General features: G+C 40.6%; 1 non-coding gene across 1 annotated transcript; it reads right to left on the bottom strand.

Moving 5' to 3' along the window:
- Positions 1–4,534: 4,534 nt before the first annotated feature.
- Positions 4,535–4,607, bottom strand: TRNAE-CUC (transfer RNA glutamic acid (anticodon CUC)). The gene has a single exon. It is a non-coding gene; the product is annotated as a tRNA-Glu (tRNA).
- Between the last annotated feature and the right edge of the window lie 6,125 nt (positions 4,608–10,732).

Here is a 10,732-nt window from a genome sequence, read left to right as displayed (position 1 = left end):
AAAGCCTTCTTAAGTGAACAATGCAAAAGAAAAAAAAAATACAGGAAAATAGTAGAATAGGAAAGACGAGAGATCTCTTCAAGAAAATTAGAGATACCAAGGGAACATTTCATGCAAAGATGGGCACAATAAAGGACAGAAATGGGATGGACCTAACAGAAGCAGAAGATATTAAGAAGAGGTGGCAAGAATACACAGAAGAACTATACAAAAAAGATCTTCATGATCCAGATAATGACAATGGTGTGATCACTCACCTAGAGTCAGATTTCCTGGAATGCAAAGTCAAGTGGGCCTTAGAAAGCATCACTGTGAAAAAAGCTAGTGGAGGTGATAGAATTTCAGTTGAGCTCTTTCAAATCCTAAAAGATGATGCTGCGAAAGTGTTGCACTCAATATGTCAGCAAATTTGGAAAACTCAGCAGGGGCCACAGGACTGGAAAAGGTCAGTTTTCATTCCAATCCCAAAGAAAGGCAATGCCAAAGAATGTTCAAACTACTACACAATTGCACTCAAGTCACACGCTTGAGCAAAGTAATGCTCAAAATTCTCCAAGCCAGGCTTCAACAGTACATGAACCGTGAACTTCTAGATGTTCAAGCTGGATTTAGAAAAGGCAGAGAAACAGAAATCAAATTGCCAACATCTGTTGGATCATCAAAAAACCAAGAGCGTTCCAGAAATAACATCTATTTCTGCTTTACTGATTATGCCAAAGCCTTTGATTGTGTGGATCACAACAAACTCTGGAAAATTCTTCAAGAGATGAGAATACCAGATCACCTTACCTGCCTTCTGAGAAATCTGTGTGCAGATCAAGAAGCAACAATTAGAACTGTACATGGAACAGTGTGCTGGTTCCAAATAGGGAAAGGAGTATGCCAAGGCTATATATTGTCACCCTGCTTATTTAACTTAAACATAGATTACATCATCAGAAATGCTGAACTGGATGAAGCACAAGTTGGAATCAAGATTGCTGGGAGAAATATCAATAACCTCCGATATGCAGATGACACCACCCTTATGGCAGAAGGTGAAGAAGAACTAAAGTGCCTCTTTACGAAAATGAAAGAGGAGAGTGAAAAAGTTTGCTTAAAACTCAACATTCAGAAAACGAAGATCATGGCATCCAGTCCCATCACTTCACGGCAAATAGATAGGGAAACAGTGGAAACAGTGACAATCTTATTTTCTTGGGCTCCAAAATCACTGCAGATGGTGACTGGAGTCATGAAATTAAAAGACACTTGCTTCTTAGAAGAAAAGCTATGACTAACCTAGACAGCATATTAAAAAGCAGAGACATTACTTTGCCAACAAAGGTCCATCTAATCAAAGGTAATGGCTTTTCCAGTAGTCATGTATGGATGTGAGAGTTGGACTATAAAGAAAGCTGAGCACTGAAGCATTGATGCTTTTGAACTGTGGTGTTGGAGAAGACTCTTGAGAGTCCCTTGGACTGCAAGGAGATCCAGCCAGTCAATCCTAAAGGAAATCAGTCCTGAATATTTTTTGGAAGGACTGATGCTGAAGCTGAAGCTCCAATAATTTGGCCACCTGATGCAAAGAACTGACTCATCATTGGAAAAGACCCTGATGCTGGGGAAGATTGAAGGCCGGAGGAAAAGGGGATGACAGAGGATGAGATCACTGGATGGCATCACCAACTCGATGGACATGAGTTTGAGTAAGTTCTGGTAGTTGGTGAGGGACATGGAAGCCTGGCATGCTGCAGTCCATGGTGTCACAAAGAGTCAGACATGACTGAGCAACTGAACTGAACTGTTACCTACTGCATTCATATGAAAAAGTACACCATGAAAATTAGTGTTTAAAGAGAGGGGGTACAAATATAATAACTGTGAGCACCATTAATTCTCCCCTTTGACAGTTCTTTGGTACCTTCATGCTTGCTGTGCCAGTGCTGCTTTCATGATCTCTTGGGGATTTTGCTTGGCTGTTTCTAATCTCAAGTTCTATGTTTCTTTCTCTCTTTTTATCTATGATTCTATGCTTTCACATTCCATTGATTCAAGATATGTTCAGGGAGTGAGTTGGTCCAATGGAGGAGGCCAGAAGAGAGCCATTGTTTGCTTGGATGAAGAGCAGGTTTAAGTGTTTTAGACGTGTGCTATCGAGCTGGTAATATTATTCTTCAAGGAAAATAGATGCTCAGAAATCTTGGTGTCTAAATTTGGCTTGTTTTTATAATGGCTTAATGTCAAGATTGATGCTAAAGCAGTTGCTTTCCAGGTTTTATTTTATTTGATCACCTTTTTGTGCCCTTTTCCCCCATTTAACTATCATTCCTGGATCTGGAATATCAATTAAAAAGTTATCTTTGCATTAAGGGAGTAAAATGCATTAGTTGAATTTGAGCTGTTTTCCAAAGAAAACTGTCCATCGCAATGATGGGCAGAAAATGTACTTCTCTCATATAAGTCTCTGCCTCACTTTAACCTTGTCCTTTTCATTCCCTTCAACCCTCTCACACCTGGCAGGGCCTTCAATCTCTATAAAGGAATGGCTCTGCACTGTTTGCATTGGTACCTTTTTAATATTCTCCATTGCATGTAAAAGCATCTAAATTGACTTTTTCCAAGTTGTCAAGTTGCATGGTCTATTAACTAAAGATGTGAGTACTGATTTGTCTTCCTTGGAGTGCTTGTGAATGAACTATGGCTTACATTCAAAGCTATGCCAACAGATCTTGGTTCTGAATGACCCAGGCCATCCCATGTCAGTAAGGCATGTAAAATTCCTATCTTCTTTTAGTAGATGTGTGAAGTCACTGGGGTTTACTCATTCATTCATTCATTCATTCATTAAACAAATATCTATTGAATGTCTACTTTATGTCAGATACTGTGATAGACATTGTCTATATAATTGGGGAGCACAGCAAGGAACAGTTTTTGTTCTCCTTGAATGTGAAGGGGAATATTAACCAAATAATAATCATATTCATCAAATAATCATATCTATCTCTATATAAAAATTATCAGTTTAAAACAACAAACGTGGATTATCTCATTCAGTTTCTAAGGATCCCAATCTAAGGGATTGGGAGCAGCAAGACACTTGGCCAGGTGGGTCTGGCTCAGAGTGTCTTAGGAGGCTGTGTGCACATTGTTGGTAAGCACTGGAGTGTCTGAAGCTCTGACAGAGACTGAAGCAAGCGCTTCATGCTCACTCACCAGGCTGTCGTCCTGTCTGCATGGTCCCCTCTAGAGCATCCCCCTGGAGCAAGTGATGAGAATCAGAGAGGGAAATCAACATGGAATCAACAGTCTCTGAAAACCAAGTCTCAGAAGTCGCTTCTGTCCTATTTTGTTTGTCACAAAAATCAACCCTGGATCAGTGTCGGGGGCGGGGGGGACCACACAAGGGTGTCCCTCCAAGGAGGTGGTGATCCCTGGGTGCTGTCTTGGAAGCTGCCTACAAAACACACACAAACAATAAATCTAAAATATAGTAAGCACTGTAAAGTAGAACTTGTGTGTGTGAATTCCAGAGCAAAATAGGAGGATCTGACCTGTTGGATGAGAAAGCCTTCCTTAAAAATGTAAGAAACAAGCTGAAATTTGAAGGGTGAAATGGGAAGAGGACCTAGCTTGTTTAGGGGCACTATGAGAGGCATAATGCTTTCAAATGACTGAGAGAAAGCCAGAGTGTAAGGAATGAAGAGGAGAGAGGGGAGTGGAACTCACTAAAGTGGGGGAGATGGAGAAGCCGCACTCTGGGGGCCATGTGTCATTGTGGTCTTCACTCTCTTCTCCTCAATGAAAGGGGCTTAAGCAGAGGAATCACCTAGTAAGACTGGTAACTTTTTAATCTTTGGGTGTTTAATTAGTTTTTATTGTGCTAAAGTGTATATTATAAATCTACCTTTTAGAAAAGTTGGAGTATAATTGCTTTACAATGTTGTGTTAGTCTCTGCTTGTATAACAACATGAAATCAGGCATTGTATACATGCATCCACTCCCCCTCGAGCTTCCCTCCCATCTTTGCTCCATCCCACTCCTCTAGGTCATCATAGATCACCGAGCTGAGCTCCTTGTGCTAACAGCAGCTTCCCACCAGCTACTATTTTACACATCATAGTGTCTGTTATGTCAACGCTACTCTTCCAGTTTGTTCCCGGCTCCCCACCCCTCGCCCTGCCACAGTGTCCCCAAGTCCATTCTCTAAGTTTGTGTCTCTGTTCTTGCCTGGCAGATAGGTTCATTCATCAGAACCATTTTTCTGGATTCCACATATAAATGTGTTAATATGCTACATTTGTTGCTCTTTCTGACTTCACTCTGTGTGACAGTTTCTAGGTTCATCCACATCATTACAAATGTTCCAGTTTCATTCCTGTCTATGACTGAGTGATATTCCTTTGTATAAAGGCACCAAAGCTATCTTTAAAAAAATATTTACTTACTATTATTTTATTTACTTGATTGTGCTGGGTCTTAGTTGCAACATGTGGGATCTTTTGGTTTGTGGCATGCGGACTCTTAGTTGCGGCATGTGGGATCTAGTTCCCTGACCAGGGATCAAACCTGGGCCCCCTGCATTGAGAGTGCAGAGTCTTAGCCTCTGGACCACCAGGAAACTCCCCCCAAATCTACTTTTTAAACCAGTATTATTTCACATGTACAGTTCAGAACCATTATTCTCCCAATGTTGCACAACCATTAATTACCACTTTCTATTTCCAAAAATTTTTATCACCCTAAACATCAAGTGAGATACTTTTCATTCCACTTTCCATTCCCCATAGTCCCTGTAACCTCTAATCTACTTTCTGTCTTTAAAATTTTTTCTATCTTAGATATTTCATATAAGTGAAATCAGACATGATTTGTGTTTTGGTGTCTATCTCCTGTCACTTAATCCAATGTTTCTGGGCTTCCCAGGTAGTGCTAGTGGTAAAGAACCCACTTGCCATGCAGGAGATGTAAGAGATGCATGTTTGATTTCTGGGTTGGGAAGATCCCTTGGAAAAGGAAATGGCAATCCACTGCAGTATTTGCCTGGAGAATTCCATGAACAGAGGAGCCTGGTGGTTTACGGTCCGTAGGGTCGCAAAGAGTCGGACATGACTGAGCAACTTAGCATACACACACAATATTTTCAGTGTTCATACATATTTTAGTGTTGATCAGAATTTTATTCTTTTTTTATGGCAGATTAATGTTTTGTTGTTTGGATAGACCACATTTTGTTTATTGATTCATGTCTTGACAGACATTTGGGTTGTTTCTACCTTGTGGCTTTTGTGACTAGTGCGGCACTGAACTTCATTGTATGAGGATTTGTTTGAGTTCTGCCCTTGGTTTCTCAGGGTATACATGTAGGAGTGGGATTTCTGGACCACATGACCATTTTATGGTGCACTTTTTGAGGAAAAGCTGGTTTCCACAGCAGTAAGACTGGGTGTTTGAAAAGATTACTCTGGCTACAGGGTAGATACCTGATGAAAGCTAGTAGATAATAGCTAATACCTACAAAAGTTAATAGTAGATGCCACTGGACACAGAGGGGATCAGATGGTTTGGTGAGATGGAATTCACCTTTTCTGAATATGAAATACATATCATGAAGCATTAAAGGGTGTAAAATCAAGAGCCATGTGTCATGGTCAGAAGACCACTGAATATGACATGTGTAAACATGGACTTCAGTCTTTCTGAATCACACAGTAACTGGGTCATTGTCTGTGAGCCTGAGCTGCTGGTCTAGGCCTTGGCTCTCCTGTAAGCAAGACTAATCACTTATATTAATTCACCTTAGTCATTAAGAGCCTGTGATTAGAAATGTAAATGGCTGGGGAAATTTAATCCTTCTAGACAAAGAACTTAATCAGTACTCTGTAGGATCCCTTAAGTTCAAAGGTTTTATGTGATCTCCTGCAGACCGTTTAAGTTTTGCTTTGTTATTGCATATTTCAGTGTGATAGAGGTCTTTGAATTTAAAGGAAGTTCAAGAATGTCTTTTGGGGGAAAAACATGTTGACCTTGTCTGCATGGCTACTTTTGTTTTTGCATTAGTTTGTCCATCTAGTAGGTATTTGTAGCCATTTTGTAAAATCTCTTTTTAAAAGGGTGAGGTGCAAGAGAGAGGGGATATATGTATACACATAGCTGATTCACTTTGTTCAGCAGAAAGTAACACGACATTGTAAAGCAATTAAATATAAATTAATAATTTTTTTAAAAGGGTGAGGTGATGGCCATTTACATATCTATTTAATTCACTGTCTCATGCTTGAAAACATTTGGTAAATATTTGTTGCCTGTAGGAGTAAATAAGATAACATTGAAAAAGGCCCAGTGTTCTACTGCTAACTTGGGAAGCTTCAACTTTCCTTTGTAAATTTATAATGGGAATTAAGGCGATGTTGCAATAATCTGGGATGTTTTGGAGACCATTAGTAGGAGTATTCTAAGAACCGGCTAGAATGCAGATAAGTCTCCCATATTTTCTGCTACCTAGAAGATAGCAATAATAAAGTGCTGCCTTAGCTGTGATGAAATTGTCCTGCCACAAAGGAGTTGTATTTTTATTTAATGAGGTTGAAGTCATGGGCCATCTTACATGTCTTTGGTTTTTCCTTCTCCTTTGAAAAACCATGGAATAGGAGAATTCCCTGGTGTTCTGATGAGTAAGACTTTACCTTCTAATGTAGGAGGCACAGGTTCAATCCTAGGTCTGCAAACTAAGATTCCATATTCTTCGAGGCCCAAAAACCAAAACATAAAAGAGAAGCAACGTGTAAAAAAAGCAATGAAGACTTTAAAAATGGTTGACATCAAAAGATATATTTAAATAAAAAGAAAGCAAGCCATGGAAATAGATAGTATTTTAAGAATTATGTTCTATTTGTATGAAAAGGGTTATCCTTGATCAGAAGTATGAATATATTCACACTTGGGGCCCTCTACAGCTAGGAGTATAAATTTTCAAATGTTCTCCTCTGAATTTTGTCTCTGAGCCAACTGAGAAACCAAAATCATGGTCGTGCCTCCACTTTCTCTATTTTCTATTCAGTCCCTGGGCCTGGGGTTGGGGGTGCCATGCTAAGTCGCTTCAGGGGTGCCCAACTCTCCGAGACCCCACGTGCTGTCACCCACCAGGATCCTCTGCCCATGGGGATTCTCCAGGCAAGAATACTGGAGTGGGTTGCCATTTCCTCCTCCAGGGGATCTTCCTGACCTAGGGATCGAACCCATGTCTCCCGCGGCTCCTGCATTGCAGGCAGATTGCTTACTGCTGAGCCACCCGGGCGGGAAAGACAAAGATTGGAGAAACTCTGTCACTACAAACCCATTTGTGTCTCATAGTGGATCAACTGTAGGAGTTTTCACATCCTCCAGGCCTAGATACTTTATCACAGGGGTTTTGGATAATATGCTACAAATACATACACACACACACACACACACACACACACACACACGTGCACACACATACATATATATAGTTAATGATTGAATGTTTATTGTTTGTTTTATAAGGTAGGTACTATTATTCATCTTTGTTTTACATTTGGGGAAATGACTTTTTAAAAGTTTTTTCTAGAACATTTTAAACATTAATTTTTATTGGCATAGAGTTGCTTAACAATGCTGTGTTATTGTTTTCTGTTGTACAGCAAAGGGAATCAGCCACATGTATGCATATATCCCCTCTTTTCAGACCTCCCTCGCCTTAAGGTCACCACAGGGCTCTGAGCAGACTCCCCGAGCAGGTTCTCATTAGTTGTCCATTTACACAGTAGTGTATGTATGTGAATCCCAATCTCTTAATTCATTCCACCCTGTCCTTCCCTACAGTTATACTATTTTAAACCTTGTACTATCCTAGCTGTATCTCCTTTTACTTTGGTTTGCAAGCTGGAAGAAGCAAAGGCCATTTACCTTGGGAAATGAAGTCACCTTGTTGGAAGACTTGTGTATTTCTGAGCAAGCAGGGCCTCTCACCTTGGGGGCGTTTTGTGCGCATATTGTTGGCACAGATCTGACGTGGGCCCCTCACTGCTCTTCTCTTCCTGAAGTTTTACAAGGCGGGCTGGCCTCGCTGAGGCTGTGCCTGTGTGTGGTTGCATTGTTAGATCTCCTAAAAGTTCAGAGCTATTGATGGGATTGCCAGTGTTTTTTTAGAGTTGTTGAAAAATGTAATGAAGTTTTATTAAAATGTGTCATCTACACATACATGGAAAATTCATATAGTAACTGGACATAGATACTTGCAGAGAAGATAGTACTTAGGGCTTTGATGTTTCATTTATGAATCACTAAAACCCTGTCATTTTCATAATTAAAATGTCATAATATACTAACATGTGTAGGTGGCTATATTTTTTGAAACAAAACTTGGCATGCATTTTGTGACTGCTCAGAACATATTAGTAGATATGGGCTCCAAAGAGCAATTATTTGAAATCATTCTGAAAAATTCAGGACTTTTATGTATGTGAATGTTTTCTTAGTCTTGGTTTAAGTTTCAGGGATAAAGGAATTTTCTTCTTTTTTTCCCTCCAGTGGTTAAACTATGTGTTGAGAAAATGTTACCCTTTCTATTTGTTGGAATGAGAACCCTTGAAGCGTACAGGTGGGTTTTTAGACTGCAAGTTGCTGAGGGGTTCTGTAAACTCTGCCTTAGTCACAGAGCAGCCCTTCCACATTCCACTTATACCAACTGTACCTTGAGGTAGGCTGTGTGATGGTATGGATAACAGGGTCCCTGACTAACAAGGGACTAACTAACTTCACACAGGAGGTAAACTGAGGCAGATCCTGGAGGCCCACCATGCATCCGGCAGCTCAGGACAGTGGGCACTGATGAGATTCACAAGAAAAAAAATTCGGTGGCTCAACAGCCAAGCTCCCTGTCAAGCACAATGCAAAGCAAAGCACCAAAGCTGTCACTAAAGGCATCAGTGAGTTTCCAGGGAAGAGAATGCAAACTAGTAAACACTCGGGGCTCTGACGACTGCAAGTGCCGTTTGAAGCAAGTTCAGGAGTCATGGTTTATACAAGCAAAGCCTCCTTCTCCTCCCAGGATTATGACCCGCAGAAGTCCAGAGGAGAAGTACATTTCAGTCTGTTTTACTTTGCAACTAACAGTCCAGTGACGTTTGTGGCATTCCTGTGATTTCTGTTTCTCCAATAAATTCAAGTTTACAATATTAGAAACCTTATCCAGATGAAGGAAATCTGTCCTATATTGAACCACATCACCTGTGTAGACAGATTAGTGATGGTACAAGCAAGCTGATTTTTAGCATGTTTGTGTGTGCTGTCAGTTCAGTCATTTTGGACTCTTTGTAACCCCATGTACTGTAGCCCACCAGGCTCCTCTGTCCATGGGATTTCCCAGGCAAGGATACTGGAGTGGGTTGCCATGCCCTCCTCCAGGGCTTCTGCCAGACCCAGGGATTGAAGCCCCATCTCCTGCATGGCAGGCAGATTCTCTACTGCTGAGCCACAAGATAAGCCTTTTACTATGTTTGAATACATGTAAATATAAATAAAAAATCATTCAAGATTTCTATACTTTAGAACTCTGAACAGAAACTGGTATCATTTAACTCAAAATCAAAAATTATTTAAAAAAATTCTCATCAGCAAACAGAAATTAAACCACATACTGGAAGCATGTATATATATATATATATATATTTAATTGGAGTAAAATTGCTTTACAATATTGTGTTTCAGCTATACAATATATACGCAATACACAATATTGTGTATAGTTTCAGCTATACAATATATACGCAATACACAATATTGTGTATAGTTTCAGCTATACAACAGTGAATCAGCTGTATATACATATACATATATATAAATATATGTATATATCCTTCCTCTTAAACCTCCCTCCCACCTCTCCCAACACCCCCACCAACCCCCCCACATCATCTAGGTCATCACAGAGTATGGAGCTGAGCTGTTTTATATGAGGAAGCATATATTCTTTTAGAAGAAGGAAAGAAAAGACTTTCTTATATGCACTAACATGTCATTTGAGAAAGTAGGTGGTTTTCTCTTTTGTTCGTTTTCCCTTCTTTCTGACTCGAGTTAGACTCGGTGCTTAACCAATATCCATCCCCATTCAACCCAGTGAGTGTATCTGTGAGTGAGTGAGTTGGGGTGGGCTGAACATGATCTTCAGAGTTGGAAATGATGAAGAACAAGAGGGATCCAGGGAGAATAAAAAGAGCTGTGCTTTGCAGTGGCCGCTGCAGTTTCCTATTGCTGTATAGCAAACCCCTTCACACTAAGTGGCTAAAATATGCAGCAGTTGGTTAGTCTCCTGGGAAATCTGCAGTTTGGACAGGGCTCAGAGAGGACAGGGCTTCCCTGGAGGCTCAGATGGTAAAGACTCTGCCTGCAGTGCAGGAGGCTTGGGTTTGATCCCTAAGTTGGGAAGATCCCCTGGAGAAGGAAATGGCAACCCACTCCAGTATTCTTGCCTGGAGAGTTCATGGACAGAGGAGCCTGGTGGGCTACAGTCCATGGGGTCACAGAGTCAGGACTGAGCGACCAACAGTTTCACTTTTTTTTCAGAGAGAACAACTGATTTCTTCTCAGCTGGGCTGACTTGAGTTGCTAAGAAACATCTCTCCATGTTGTTTCAGGTCTTCTACACATCATATCTCTGTCTTCCCCTCAGTCTGGCGTTTCAGATCTCTAAGGGTGAATGTTCTCGAGAAGCTAGAAGCTGCA

This window comes from Odocoileus virginianus, chromosome 26, assembly GCF_023699985.2.
Source record: "Odocoileus virginianus isolate 20LAN1187 ecotype Illinois chromosome 26, Ovbor_1.2, whole genome shotgun sequence".
In the NCBI taxonomy this organism is placed as follows: Eukaryota; Metazoa; Chordata; class Mammalia; order Artiodactyla; family Cervidae; genus Odocoileus; species Odocoileus virginianus.
Note: the sequence above shows the minus strand (reverse complement) of the source record. Positions and strands in the feature narration are given on the sequence as shown.